The sequence below is a fragment of the Ranitomeya variabilis genome, chromosome 4, assembly GCF_051348905.1.
Source record: "Ranitomeya variabilis isolate aRanVar5 chromosome 4, aRanVar5.hap1, whole genome shotgun sequence".
In the NCBI taxonomy this organism is placed as follows: Eukaryota; Metazoa; Chordata; class Amphibia; order Anura; family Dendrobatidae; genus Ranitomeya; species Ranitomeya variabilis.
The window spans coordinates 267,420,591-267,437,415 of record NC_135235.1 but is presented as its reverse complement, the minus strand read 5'-3'; positions in this window follow the sequence as shown (position 1 = coordinate 267,437,415).

Below are 16,825 nucleotides of genomic sequence, written 5' to 3'. Positions count from 1 at the left end.
CAGAAAGGGCCCTACCCCACACCATCCCCCTATATCCCAACCAACGAATGATAACTTGCCGTCTACTAAAACCCAGTTGCCTACCGTCTGGCCTGACCTCGGCCCGCCGCGCCCCCCAATGAACGAACAAATGTCCGAAGATCCAGACTAAGCAGGGAGACCCGTCTGCAACAAGATACACCATACACTGTGATCAAATACAAAATCATAACACACCCTGACAATTAATGACGAACGTAACTTAAGTAGCGATTCGAAGTCCACCTGCCAATTCTACGTATGTCCACCGCGCCCAAACCCAAACTATCAGCTTCCGATGCCGCACCGATTCGAAAGGAATGCGACCCGAACAAATCCGGAGAAAAACCCAACTCCCGTAAACCCCGTTTTAACACCGCAATGAACTGAAATCGTGACAGAAATGACCCCTCCGCATGACACAACAAAGGGCCAGCTCGGCCTGACCACAACTGCCAATATGCTTCCAGACATCGCCTAGGGCACATCAAAGACCCCGTCACCTTCCCCAGCACCACACGCTTTCCTCTCCCACATTGATCAGTCTTCGAATGTCGAATCCAAAAAACGATACCCCCCGTCCAAATTTCCATATCTTCAGCCAACAAACCCCCCGCCCGGACCCTGGAGCTTGACACCAACTTCCCCACACGCATTGCCCCAAAAAATGCTAAAGAAAAAGCGAGTCGAAACAACGCCAACTCAAAATTAGAACCACAAATAGTCTCTAATACTCTGCCCAACTGTTCCAAAAGGCTAAACGAAATGGGTCGGCGGCGGTCAATCGTCTTATTACCTCTCCTAAAGCCCCTAAGTGCCTGTCTGACCAAAAAATGTTTTGTCACATCCACCAACCCCTGCAACTTAAAAGCAAAAGCCAGTCCCGCAACGAATTTATTTAACTTGGAAATCGACCAACCTACCTCGGCCGCCTTGCCAATTAAGAATAAAACCGCCAACATCCTATCTTCGTCAGACACCAACTGGCCCCAGACAGACACCCAACTTTGCCATACCCGCCACGAGGCTTCATATGATGCCCAGGTTTGTCTCGTAACCGAATCTCGAATCAACCGTCCCGCTCGTCAATAATCACGTTCCAAAGATGCAAACGGCATTCCTCTCCCAATGTCACCGCGTCCGGCGCCAATTCCCGAAAACGCTCCCACTGAAAACGAGACAATGCATCCGCTATTGAGTTCTGAACACCTGGCACATGCACCGCCGAAATACAAGCGTTCAGCTCCAAGCACCTGAAAACCAATTCCCTCACCAGCTTAATGACCGGGGGAGACGAGGCCGACAGACTGTTAATCACCGACACGACGCTCATATTGTCGCAATGAAAACGAACCCTCTTGTTAGCGAACATTTCCCCCCAAATAGAGACCGCCACCACGATGGGAAACAATTCTAACAAAGCCAAGTTCCTTGTAAGGCCCAACTCCCTCCACTGGTCCGGCCAACCTCCGGCACACCACCGACCCCTGCAATAGGCCCCATACCCGGCCGAACCGGCTGCGTCCGTGTATATCTCGCAGTCAAAATTGGAGACTACCTCCTGCTGAATCAATGAACGCCCGCTGTAATTGCTCAAAAAACGTTGCCACACTAACAAATCATCCTTGTGTTCTTTATTCAAACGAATAAAGTGATGGGGCTCTCTCACGCCCGCCGTCGCAACCGACAACCTGCGACAAAATATCCTACCCATTGGTACAATCCTGCATGCGAAATTCAATCTACCCAAAAGAGACTGCAACTCCTTCAAAGTCAGCTTCCGCATCTTCCTAGCTCTATCGACCTCTTGTTGCAGCAGGGCCAGCAACCGACACTCCATTCTCTCGGAGTCAATTAAAATTCCCAAAAAACTCAACACCGTACTGGGACCTTCCGTCTTATCCGCTGCTAATGGAACCCCAAAACGCTCTGCAACCCAAAACATAGCCGCTAACGCATTACGGCATACCGCGGAATCAGGCGGCCCAATAAACAAAAAATCATCCAAATAATGTATAACGGACTGAACTCCCGCCACGTCCCTAACCGCCCACTCCAAAAAAGTACTGAACGTCTCAAACAATGAACAAGAAATGGCGCATCCCATTGGTAAACATCTATCCACATAGTAACCACCATTCCAAAAACAACCTAACAACGGAACGCTGTCCGTGTGCACCGGAAGCAAGCGGAACGCCGACTCAATATCCGTTTTTGCCAACAACGCACCGGGGCCGTGTCTCCTCACCCTCTGTACCGCTGCATCAAATGAAGTATATTCCACAGAGCATAGCTCTTGAGCGATGCCATCATTTACTGACCTGCCTTTCGGATATGACAAGTGCTGAATCAACCGAAATTTATTCGGCTCTTTTTTAGGCACTACCTCCAAAGGGGAAACAACCATCCCTTCCGTCGGCGGGTGCAAAAACGGCCCCGACATCCTACCCAACTCTACTTCTTTCTGGAGCTTAGCATCAACAACCTCGGCATGCAACATTGCCGACCGCAAATTCTTAATCGAGAAAGGAACCTCGTGACCCGGGGGAGGAATCCTAAAACCTTCCGAAAAACCATTAAAAATCATGCCCGCCTTCACTTGATCAGGGTACCTATTTAGAAAGGGGACCATCTCGCGAAGCCTCACCGGGCTCTCCCCCTTGACCGGTACCCAATGCTGACTTTCCTTTCCCTTTCTTGAAACATTTTGAAGCCCCATGGGAACTTCCATTACAGTGGGAACACACATGCTTAAATTTACAGGTATTCCCGTATTTACACTGACCGTCATTAAACTGCCAGCAGGTTCCAGACTTCTCCTTTGCTCCCTGCGTACCCTGACTACTACTTCCGTATCCCGCCTGCTGGCTGCCACCGCCTCCAGTCCCGTGAAAGGACTGCCCATGTCTAGCTGGGGCCATAACCTTCAGCCAAAGGCCTATATCCTTCTGGTCCCACCTAATCTCCGGCCTTACCGCCTTTCTCTGCCTAAACTGCTCATCATACCGCAACCACGTCTGGCCGCCATAAGTACGATGCACCTCCCCAATTGAGTCCAGATAGCAAAACAAACCCGAGCAATTCTCGGGAGCCTTCTCCCCCACCACACTCGCCAATATTGCAAATGCTTGCAACCAATTTACAAATGTCTGCGGAATTAACCGCCACCTCCGCTTTTCTTCCTCCTCCTTCTTGCGATCGTCTTTTTTCCCTTTATCTAAGTTAAACTTCTCTAGCGGAAGAAGGGAAAAAATTTCCACGTACTCATCCCGCCAAATCTTCTCCTTCACCTTTTTTTTCAAATGCGCTCCCAGCGGCCCTTCAAAACACACATAAACTTCCCCTTTCGCTCTGTCATCTAATTTAACCGTATCGCTTTTTTCCTTCTCCGTCTGAACTGAAACTGATACACCAGACGATGCTACCTCCAACGCCCGACCAGGGCTTAACAACCCGCTCCCAGACGGGGGCTCCAACCCCCGCCCAGACACCCATGCCTCAACCGGCGATGCGGCGACACCTGAAGCTGATCCTCCGTCTAGTCTACGCAAAATTTGTGACATACTCTGCAATAAATCCTGCAGACCTGGCACCTGCCCCCCCCAGCTTCCTGAATCCCGGCCCCTGCGGGCGACACACCAGACATAGACTCATTCTCACACTGCTGCGTGGGTGCTGTGTCCCCGCCAGCCGGACCTCCGGATCCCTGTCGCTCCGTCCCTTCGTGACGATTGCTGCTGCAAGCTGGCACCTCTTCGCTGCGTCGCTGCCCCAGGCCCACGCCCCTGGCCTCCTCGTCACCAGGGGGGACCCGAGCGTGCTGGAACCTCTGCGCCTCTAGCCTCCTCTGCCCCAGGCCCACGCCCCTGGCCTCCTCATCACCAGGGGGGACCCGAGCGTGTTGGGACCACTGCGCCTCTAGTCTTCTCTGCCCCAGGCCCGCGCCCCTGGCCTCCTCGTCACCAGGGGGGACCCGAGCGTGGAGTACCTGCTGAAACGACCCGCTCCTCCGGGTACGTGCTGGACTCCGATCAGGAGACCTCCTAGGCGACCTCGACCGATCCCCGTGCTCAAACCCGGGCGAGCCCGCCCGGTCGTGTAGACTTCCTCGCTCTGGTGCAGGCAGCTCGACACTGCTGCCTGCATCTCCATCTCCAGCGCACCGTGCCCGTGATCCGCGTCGCTGACAAGCTCCCTGCCGCTGATCGCCTGCCGCCTGTGTACTCCTGGTGGTCATCCCAGCAGGCACCCTGGGAGGAGATGGGCTGGAGGTGCCTGCCGCCGATAAAGGGTCCGCATTCCTCACCGCTGCCACTGCTCGTCCTAGACGTCCGCTTCTTCCGCCCGCTGCTGCTCGCCCCCTGGGCGCCGTGGACCCGATGGAGGAAGGAGGAGCGGCGGCTGCGCGCCCGCTGGGCGCCGGGGACCTGGTGGAAGCAGGTGGCCTGGCTTCTGCGCGCCCTCTGGGCGCTGGGGACCTGTTAACAGCAGGGGAAGCGGCGGCTGCTCTCTGCCTGCATTGCGCCGGCCGCACTTCCGGTCCTGCGCTCACCGCTGCAGCGGCGGTGTCCTGGGCCTGACTACTGGTGCCTGCAGGCTGGGTGTGTGGATTCCTGCCAGAGCGGGGGCGCCTGGAAGGGGCAGCGCCTCTTGACTCACCGCCTGCAGGGTCCCTGGAGGGGCTCCGGAGCCTGCGCCTGCCACGCGCCGCAACTTCGGGGGAGAGTCTTTCTGGGGGCCTGGTCCTCCTGCCCCGTGCACTAAGTCCGGATCCGGCTGCAGCTCCAATAATCGAGGACAGCTGGGCCTCAAGCCAGCCTCCCCTCCTGGACCTAGCCATCTCCCGCAAACGGGAGATCATGGATTCGGCCGACTCCATAGCACGCGTCTTCCTCGGCCTGTATTAAGGTAGGAAATGGCGGTTTCCCGCACTTTCCCTACCAACTCCCCCTTCTCAAGCTCCTCCCCCCCCTTGCTAATCTCCTATCACCACCATTGCATTATTTAAAAAAGACCGCCCGGCTCAACACAGTCATGGGGGGCCTCCGCCCATCTGCGCTTTGCTCCTGCCCCCATCTGGAGTTGAAATTTATCACGTTCGACCCTTTTTCCGACCAAACGTTATCTGACATGGAGAGAGTTAGGAGACCCCATGCAAATTAGATGATTGGTTGTTCCATTTTGTACCGTCATGGCATAATTGTAAAATAGATGAAAGTTTCCTAATCTATCCTGAGACGAAAGCCCTACGCAATGAAAAGGTGGCCAAGCATACGGGGCTCTCTCCAGACATTTGGATGGGAATTGAAATTCGGTAATTTTCAATAACTCCCATAAAGATGCACTGAGAGCCAAGCATTCACATCTACCTCTACATTTCTGAGAAAGATGAACATCCCAGTGGTGGTTTCTGTATCTTTCAGATATTGACGGCATTTCCTGTTGATACGGGAAAGAAAATGTGAGATGGGAAAATATCTTTAAGATTATTGCATTTGTTATCAACCAGCTTAGCTTAATCAATTACTTGATACGATGTATTGAAACATAGCCCCCCATAGTGTTTGTACTTTAAAGACATGGACAATATATTCTAACTGATATCCTCAGCGTCCTGTAAAATCAATGTACGTTCTTCAAGTCCATATTCAGTTACATCTAATCGTGAATATATCTCAGGCTCAAACCACAGTATCCCACATGGCACACAACATGTGAAAATCTTTCTCCTACCATCGCCTTCTTCTTAATTAAAGGCTCTACAAAGGCCAACCTTCATAGCCGGTATTGATTTCCTCCAAGCTGGTGGATACATAACTCACATAACCAGGTGAGAAATGCTGAGAGGTTGGAAATTCATTTTACCAGGGTCAGCAGACACCTAAAGGGAATGCATTCCTTAGTAAACTCAGAGGAGAGGAAGTAACGGAATATTGACTTGTGGAGAAATGTAATAATTCATCAGTTGTCGGGTTCCAAACACCATCTATATACATAATTGTCTAAGGTCCACTTCCGTCTGTAACGGAAATCCCGCGTCGCTGATTGGTCCCACCCGGCCGGGACCAATCAGCATATTGGGGCGGGATTTAAACACCGCTTCACTTTTTACTATTGCTGCCTATGCAGCAGCAATAGTAAAAAGATATAATGTTAAGAATAATTTAAAAAAAAATCGTGATATTCTCACCTTCCGGCATCCCCGGCAGCTTTTCCCGCTCCTTGCGATGCTTCGGTCCCAGTAATGCTTTGCGGTAATGACCTTAGATGACGTAGCGGTCTTGCGAGACCGCTACATCATCACGGGTTATTGCCGCAAAGCATCACTGGGAACGGACCTTGCGGGAGCATCGCTAAAGGCCTGGGCTGGATCTGGGGGCCGCCAGAAGGTGAGTACATAACTATTTTTTATTTTAATTCTTTTTTTTAAAAGGGATATGTGCCCACACTGCTATATACTATGTGGCTGTGTTATATAATACGTGGCTGTGCTATATACTGCATACTGCGTGGGCTGTGTTATATACTACGTGGCTGTGCAATATACTACGTGGTTGTGCAATATACTATGTGGCTGTGTAATATACTACGTGGCTGTGCTATATACTACATGGCTGTGCTATATACTATGTGGCTGTGCTATATACTACGTGGCTGTGCTATATACTACGTGGCTGTGCTATATACTGTGTGGGCTGTGCTATATACTGTGTGGGCTGTGCTATATACTACGTGGGCTGTGCTATATACTACTATGTGGGCTGTGTTATATACTATGTGGGTGTGCTATATACTACGTGGCTGTGTTATATACTATGTGGGTGTGCTATATACTACGTGTGCTATATACTACGTGGGCTGTGTTATGTACTATATGGGCTGTGTTATATACTGCGTGGGCTTTGTTATATAGTACATGGGCTGTGTTATATAGTACATGGGCTGTGTTATATACTACGTGGGCTGTGCAATATACTACGTGGCTGTGTTATATACTTCGTGGGCTGTGTTATATACTACGTGGGCTGTGTTATATACTACGTGGGCTGTGCTATATACTACGTGGCTGTGCAATATACTACATGGCTGTGCTACTACCCCCAGGAAGAAGCTATTTTTGCGAAACGCGCGTCGGGGCCATCTTTTCCTTGGTGATCCATTCCCTCGCAGGTAATATTATTGCACTACTATCTCCTCATTGATTGCTGTCTGCTCCCTGCACACTTATATATATATTTATATTTAATTTAACCTAACTTATTGCACAAGCACCTTAATGGGGTTTCCCCGATATGGATGTTATTTAGCACATTATATTATAGTTACCTATCATTTTGTGCAGGGATTACACACCTGTGTATGCATATATATAGCTATCAGTGTGTTTAACTATATACTATCCTGCGTATAATTCTGGCAGCTCTGTGCTTACCTTGGTAAATTTACCTTTACAATCCAGAGCTTGCTGGTGCATTTTTGCTTTATAAATTGTTGCATTGTGTTAACTATTTTTTATGAATTTACTATGCCAATTTATTTACTACATGGATCACCATGAGTTCACTCTGCCATGTATTAGTTTCCCTTTTTGTATATTTATGATTGTTTGTTTTTAATGATTACAATAAAAATATAAATTTTATGGTTATTTGCTGGTTGTAGCTCCCTTCTGTTTGATTTATGCTAATTTTGGAGATACATAGCATATATTTATTGGTCTAATCTTTTTGGTATTTACATGGCTGTGCAATATACTACATGGCTGTGCTATATACTACGTGGCTGTGCTATATACTACGTGGCTGAGCTATATACTACACGGCTGTGCTATATACTATGTGGGCTGTGCTATATTCTACATGGGCTGTGCTATATACTACGTGACTGTGTTATATGCTACGTGGCTGTGCTATATTTCTCTGCTGTATCTGTGCTATATTTCTCTGCTGTATCTGTGCATCATGAATTGTGGTATGTGTTAAAGGGGGGGCCCACTGAGACTCTTTCGCCCAGGGCCCTCAAAAACCTGGAGCCGGCCCTGGCTTCACTGATTGGTCATGCCGGGCGCGACCAATCAGCGGCAGGCGCAGTCCGTCCGCAAATTGGTACGGGATTTGAACCATACTTCGCTGATTCCTGTGTATTCATTGCATTATTCTGAAATCTTCATAAATAAACTACATACATATTCTAGAATACCCGATGCGTTAGAATCGGGCCATCATCTAGTGAAAATAGTAAGCAGCATGGATGTTACACTAGCTGTACAATAGGTTTTTCACAATTTAATGCGTTACATAGGTACAGTAAGTAATGGACACTCTACAACAGCCATGATTGGATTAGTGAAGGCTAACCTAAGCTGCTAAATTAAGGGAGCCATAGTCTTGACTCAACCCATTGAGAACGCAGACACAACCAGACATGCAAGAACCTTTATTTTTTTTTAGAACTAAGAACACACAGTGTTCGAGACGCGTTTGGTGTTTCACATTATCTTGCAACTTCTAAACCTCCAACTACACCTATATGTCACGACAATGCCATTGTTTTAAATGATCCAAAAATGTTTTTGGCAATTTTTACCAGAGATGGATCTTGCTTCTACATGTGGCAGAGATGGGATATCTCATGCTCCGCTGTATGGAACCTCCTGGGAATCCTACAAGGGTGAGGTGAATATTATTCTTACTACGTATGCTTCAATTTTTAATACAACACTTTTGGGGTAGGGTTTAATAACTTACCCAAAATAGGGTTAGATAAACTGAAAAAAAAAACAATGTTGTGATTTGTTTTAACCATGGGTTATTTCTTTTATGTGGTATTTTTGCATAATAAATATATTTAAAAGAAATAAATATGACTTCTTAGTTTCCTCAAATTCTAAAGAGCTATAACTTAATAGTGTTTTTATATGGGGTGAGATGGTATTTTCACTTATCATTTTGGGTCATGTAGAACTTTTAGTCACCTTATTCTTTATTTGGAAGACATGATAAAAACAGAAATAAAAAAAATAAATTTTTTGGTAGCATGGGTTCTCAAACAAAGATAACACATTTTGTAAAGGAAAGTGTTTTCTAATTTAATGTTTTGTTTAGTCTTTAGCATTTTACAGTCACCTGATCACTGATGCAATGTATTATGGGCAATGTTATTCTCACGGTCTATACCTCATTACAGACCAAAGATACCATGAAAATCCATCAGTAGCTAACTGCTAACCATTATGTTGTTGGGGTACCAACTGGATGACCAAGGTGCTCCCTACAATAGTTTAACCGCTTAGATTCTGTGGTCAATATTAACTGCAGCATCTAAATGGTTATGATGGAGTTTCCTCCAATCCTTGCCTTTGACACAGCTTACAATCACCGCAGAGAGTATCAGGTCAACTCCTGAGCTGGTACCATTCCAGCCCAATACATTTACTCTGCTTGGCTTGAGCCATATTGCATCAGCACTACAAAGCTACAGCAGATGTATTAGAACCAAGGGATCAATTTATATTTTTGCTAAACTGTTTAGTCTTCGATTGGTGACAAGCACACGCTAAGAACCAGCCAATCAGGGTATCATTTGTAGTTAGAGTTTAGGATTGAAGGCCTAAATAGTGCCATAGTGCCAGAATGAGAAAACATACAAGAATCAAAGTCAAGAAGGAGAGGAACATGTAGGAACACGTGCTGCAAACACAAGAAGTCCCTGGGCAGTAAGCATCAGGAACCGGTTAGACGGTCTACTGTTGGATCTGGTTGAATGAGAAAACAGACAAAACACAAAGTCAAAAAGGACAGGAACATGAAGGATCACATGCAACAAACGCAAGAACTCCTTAGGTAGTAAGCTCCAAGAACTGGTTAGATGGTCTACTGTTAGATCTGGTTGAGGTTCTGCAACATGGTCATCAGGCATGCATGAAGACCCCTGGTATGTTCGCGTTTTAAGCTTCAAGTCTTTATCCCATAGTCCTTTATCCAGATACCCTTCCAAAAAACGGAAAGGCATGTTGGCCTCCAGCACCCAGAACAAGTTCCCACATGTTTGCCAAGCTATACAACAGGGTAGGGGCAGGGGTTGACATTTTAGCTGTTCACTCTTGGCATAACATCCATAACATGCATTTGTTCTGCCAACCACTTGCACTGGAATACTGAACAATATTTTACACTAATCTATGTATTTATACTCCCAGTGCAATTGGCTTTCTGTAACGAAAAACCCTTAAAATGCTGTGTAAGAACATTTTGTAACTGCTTGATGCAGTTTCCTAGAATATTTGTCAATTTAATGTTGCAAGCTTTTGGCTTTATTCATTAGCTTTAACCATTACCTTATACTTATGGTTATTAGGTAATGTCCACTAAAGGTAGGCTTAACTTTACTGCATACAATCCATGGTGTATTTAATACATTTATAGACTATTTAATCATCTCAGAAATGGGTATGTGTGGAATGTATGGCAATTTGCATAGCCTAGGATCAGGATTCATTGACTGTGCATGATAATCAAAATTTTTAAGCCTGCCCGAGTGCAATATAGAGGATTTTACTTACTTTTAGTGATGTTATTTGTGTGCCTGTGCATCCATCAATGAAACAGACCCTTGGTTTGTAGCTTGTGTCTGCACTGGCATATTTCCCAAACTATTTACTGGGATGTAGTCCAGAAGCGTTTACTAACCTTGTAGCGATCATTTATATTGGTCTGTTGGGTAGTCTGCACCAGTAAATCACCCTCTATGTATTCATCTTACATAAGATTTTACATCTTTGTGGAGACTTCATGTAAGACAGGGATGACTCGACTTCACAGTTACATCTCTGTAAAAAAGATTTTTTGGTTATGATGAATTAGTGATTACTATTTGAGAATTAATACAAAAATTTGTAATATTTTAATAAATTTTTCACTAATACATTAGTATGATGGATAAAAGACATTAAATGTGGACCATACTTAAGAAACTTTGCAGAAATCAATAGTACAAATGATAAGAAACCTTTCAATATATCTGCTTCTTTCTCTACTTAGGAAGCACTTTCCTCTTAAAATTATCATTAAACCTGATATAACAGCTGAAATCCACCTTGCTCAGGGTAGACTGCATGCACAGCGAGGTACAGGTCGCACAGCATATTGAATTCTATAAAGAGGGGAAGAGAAAAGAGAAACTGAGCTGGATTCACAGCTACATTGCTCAGTACTACTGTATAATGTCCTTAATTCTTTGCTGATTCTGTCTGTGTGCTACACAAGGAGCAAAGTATAGGAATCTCTGCTGGAGACGAGGCTCAGCTTTTACCAGCAGTCCTATAGATAATGAAGGGAGTAGCAGTATGCATGCACAGTCACAGCTTCATTCCAGTTAGTTATTTCAATGCCCTGTTCTCACAAATCATTTGAGTAGTTGGACCCCCGCTGAGCAGTGAGCTACCCAGCAAGGCTCACATTCCCTCTATGCGCTGCTCCACTCTGTGCGACATACAGACACAGGCTCTACGCAGCTGGTGCAATCTGGTGATGTAATTGCAACTACTGTGCTGAGACGCAGAAGCACAGACTGAATGGTGGAGCAGGCCACTTATGGCTCTCTGTTCCACCACTGCATTAAGCTGTATCTGCATCTTGAGGATGCAGATGCCATTGAAGCAGAGATGCTGAGTGAGGGAAGGGCAATATCCCTCAACTCCCGGACCTCATAGCGATCACATGGTCTGCTGCACTTAGCGGTAGGCCACTGCTTTTTTGGACAATCATGTGATCTTTTCTGGTCTTTTTTGCTGTATCCATTTTTAGGATACTGCACTTTTTGTGCATGGTTTTATGTCTACTAACTAGTGATGAGCGAGTGTACTCATTGCTCGAAATTTCACGAGCACGCTAGGGTGATCTCTGAGTATTTGTTAGTGTTCGGAGATTTAGTTTTCATCGCCGCAGCTGAATGATTTACAGCTATTAGCCAGCCTGAGTACATGTGGGGGTTGCCTGGTTGCTAGGGAATCCCCACATGTAATCACGCAGGCTAGTAGCTGTAAATCATTCAGCTGAGGTGATGAAAAAGAAATCTCCGAGCACTTACAAATACTCGGAGATCACCCGCGAGCATGCTCGGGAAAACACGAGCAACGAGTATACTTGCTCATCACTACTACTGACCACTGCATATATTTAGGCTGCTAAAGCTAGCATTTAACTAAGTGCTATAAACGCCCAATGCAACACCCTCCTAGGCCCACTCAGTCCATCTATAGTGACAAGAATATTACTTTGCATGCCAGTGCCGTAGACAGAATTTGTCTGCAGAGCATGCACTGACTTCCTATGACCGCTCCTCTGTGACAGGACAGAGACAACCCTTATGAGGCCGAAGGCCACAATCATAGTGATCTATAAGGAACATCGCAGGCAGTTCAGTGCAAGCAACAAAGAGGAGGGATCATGTGACCGGGGTCCGCAGACTAGGAACAGGGACCCACAAGGTAATTACAATTTTTTGCAAAGTCATAACATAAGTTAGAACCCAGGGAAGACAGATCATCAAACATATCTCTTGGAAAAGTCCTGGTACATTATGTGTGCAAACTAGTCTTCCCCATGCTACCCGGCCATTATTAGTGCTGTGTTTCACTTAGTTTTGGACAATGTACAAGTTGCTCTGCAAGGTTAGGAAAGGAGTCCCCAAAAACCCTACTCTGCTGCGGCCCTCTTTTGTGCTCACCTGTGTCAGAAGATGTCAGAAAACAACTTATTGGCTTGTGGACTGGTCCATGATCAACTTGTTTGATGCCTTCAAATAGTTTTCTCCAACTTTTGGCTCTACCACCATGGCTGGGTACATAAAGCGTTGTCTGAACTGTTAGAGAGGATTATCTTAAGACCTAGTCATGAAATAGATCAAGATGTCCACACAGGTCTGCTGCAGGCTGGTTTGCAAACTACTGGAAGACTTTTCCATGATCCACCTTTCAGGTCTCGTCAAGCAAGAGGATTGCTAACTAGTGATGAGCGAGTATATTCGTTGCTCGGGTTTTCCCGAGCACGCTCAGGTGACCTCCGAGTATTTGTTAGTGTTCGGAGACTAAGTTTTCATTGCCGCAGCTGAATGATTTACAGCTATTAGCCTGCTTGTTTACATGCAACCAGGCAACCCCCACATGTACTCAGCCTGGCTAATAGCTCTAAATCATGCAGCTGCGGTGATGAAAACTTAATCTCCGAACACTAACAAATACTCAGAGATCACCCGAGCGTGCTCTGGAAAACCCGAGCAACGAGTACACTCGCTCATCACTATTGCAAACCCTTTCATTCCTACTTGTATTGATCATTTAACAAAGTTCTGCTCCAGTGGCGAGATGCTATTGCTAAGGCAAATGTGCGACACCCCAGCAGTTATAGGCCTAACATAGTTAAACGTGCACAGTACGTGCTTAGTGTCTGAGTTGCTTTGGCAATTGTTACACCCAGGATGCAATAAGGTTTCTCCACTCACAATATCAAGACGGTGCAGGAAGGAAGAAGTTCTGCACAACCGCTTTATCTTTGTGAACATTAGGTTTTCAATATGTTTGATGATGCATATAACCCCAAAATGAGCTCCTGCCAGCCTATAACATGGCCAACAAGTTATTAGCCCAAGGCTAAGAACATCTCTATTGGTCATTTCTGTCCGTTGTAGGTTTCTTGTAAGCTCATTAATACAGGAGGAGACATTTTCCAGACATATATTTACCAGAATGGAGAGAATAATGTTATGAGGGCTGCGCTGCGGGAAATGAGGAGACACGGAGCTTCAGAAAAGGTTTTGACTCGTACAAATGCGTCTCAGCACCTTTCTCAAGGTCAAAAAATCAAATGACAATTTGATAGGCCTAAGAACTTCTCAATTGGACATTGCTGTCCATTGTAGGTTTCTTGCAAGCCCATTAAGAAGTTTTTTATTTTGATCCTATGATTTAGTTTAAAATTGACCATAAAAGGACTGATGTGGCCATTGTGATGTCATTGAAGAATCGTCAGTTTTGGGTGGTTTTTCTAAGGGGGGAAGTTTGAGATTAGAATAGTAGATCACTACTCATAGCTTCAGAGCGGGTGTAATAAAGCTTGGTCGCTCAAAATCCTTATTCCCGACACCCGAACTCACACTTACATAGGTTCTCCCCGATGCACCGCCACGAGGTGTGAATCAGATGAATCAGTTGTACTGTCTCCCGCTGTTATTTTTCAGAACCGCCTCAGGAATTTCAAACACAAACACAAACATCTGTTCCCATCCTCCGTCTGAATTACAAGGCATTAAATAATTGAGCAGTTATCAGGTTTTTGATACTCAGCATCTTGTTACCTGTGATTCACAGATTCACAGATTCCTCTCTTAGTTCATCAGAAAGGTTCTTCAGAAAGTCATTAACCCTTCCCTCTGATGGCACACAGCTACGAGGGCTCTTTGAGGTTTTATTTCGGGTGGCTCAACTCTACTTTCCAAGCCTTAAAGCGCTTTTCATTTTTCACGAGTGCACATTGGGAGCCTATCGTGCAGTCATTCCTTAACGAGTTGCAACCAGGGTCTCTTCAGACAATCCACATAGGAAAAAAAATCTCAGCAAATGAAAAACTTTTTTTTTTCTTTTCTAGGAGGCGATTAATGCGAGCTGGGATGGCGGGAGAGCTGAATTTCAGCTTCCTGCTGTCACATCCTTTCTCCACTCTCATCGCACACCCTCGCAACTTGCTCCTGCGCACAGTTTGGGAGATAACGCTGAAGCATCTCCGCAGGGAGCGCCTACCACAACAATCTGTTTTCTAAATTTTTTTTTTCATCCGGTTTGTCAGATATTCCCTGTGTATGATGAATGAGTGTTTCCATAGAACAGTTATTAGATAGATATAGCTGGAAGGAGGGGGGGTGTATAACGCACATACAAACTAAATAAACAGAATGATTCCTCTGCTAATTATAAGAAAGCCCCCGGCTGCTTGCTATCTTCTGCGTGCACACATGCATACCTGGTGCCGGGACACAGAAGGTATTGGCGTCCAGCTGAGATAAATATAACCAAAAGAAACAACTTAAATGGGCAGATGATCGGGCGCAGACTAAAACTGAGGATGTCTGACATGTCTCCGAATACAAATTATTAGTTTTCTTTCCAAAGACGTACTTCAGACGAAGACCTGCCTCATTACTCCGGTGTCTTCTGTCCCAAATCCTTGTGGAGCCACATTTGTCTACATGTGAACATATGTGCATTTAATATATACTGTACATTGCATTATAAATATATATATATATATATATATATATATATATATATATATATAAATATATATATATTTATATACACACACACTGTATATATACACACACATATACACACACATATATATACTATATACATACATATACATATATATTATATATATATATACACATATATATATATTTTTTTTAATTTATTATTATAGCGCTATTTATTCCATGGCGCTTTACATGTGAGGAGGGGTATACATAATAAAAACAGGTACAATAATCTTGAACAATACAAGTCACAACTGGTACAGGAGGAGAGAGGACCCTGCCCGCGAGGGCTCACAATCTACAAGGAATGGGTGAGGATACAGTAGGTAAGGATAGAGCTGGTTGTGCAGTGGTTTGGTCGATCGGTGATTACTGCAGGTTGTAGGCTTGCCAGGGGAGGTAGGTCTTCAGGTTCTTTTTGAAGGTTTCGATGGTAGGTGAGAGTCTGATATGTTGTGGTAGAGAGTTCCAGAGTAGGGGTGATACGCACACACACACTGCTCAAAAAAATAAGGGGAACACTAAAATCCCACATCCTACATATCACCGAATGAAATATTCCAGTTGTAAATCTTTATTCATTACATAGTGAAATGTGTTGAGAACAATAAAACATAAAAATGGTCAACGTAAATCACAACTAATATCCCACGGAGGTCTGGAGTTGGAATGATGCTCAAAATCAAATTGGAAAATGAAGTTACAGGCTGATCCAACTTCAGTGGAAATGCCTCAAGACAAGGAAATTATGCTCAGTAGTGTGTGTGGCCTCCATGTGCCTGTATGGTCTCCCTACAACGCCTGGGCATGCTCCTGATGAGGCGGCGGATGGTCTCCTGAGGGATCTCCTCCCGGACCTGGACTAATGCATCCGCCAACTCCTGGACAGTCTGTGGTGCAACATGACGTTGGTGGATGGTACGAGACATGATGTCCCAGATCTGTTCAATCGGATTTAGGTCTGGGGAACGGGCGGGCCAGTCCATAGCTTCAATGCCTTCATCTTGCAGGAACTACTGACACATTCTAGCCACATGAGGTCTGGCATTGTCCTGCATTAGCAGGAACCCAGGGCCAACCGCACCAGCATATGTTCTCACAGGGGGTGTGAGGATCTCATCTCAGTACCTAATGGCAGTCAGGCTACCTCTGGCAAGCACATGGAGGGCTGTGCGGCCCTCCAAAGAAATGCTGCCCCACACCATTACTGACCCACTGCCAAACCGGTCATGCTGAAGGATGTTGCAGCCAAAAGATCGCTCTCCAGTACGTCTCCAGGCTCTGTCACATGTGCTCAGTGTGAACCTGCTTTCATCTGTGAAGAGCACAGGGCGCCAGTGGCAAATTTGCCAATCCTGGTGTTCTGTGGCAAATGCCAAGCATCCTGCACGGTGTTGGGCTGTGAGCACAACCCCCATCTGTGAACGTCGGGCACTCAAACCATCCTCATGGAGTAGGTTTCTAACCGTTTGTGCAGACACATGCACATTTTTGGCCTGCT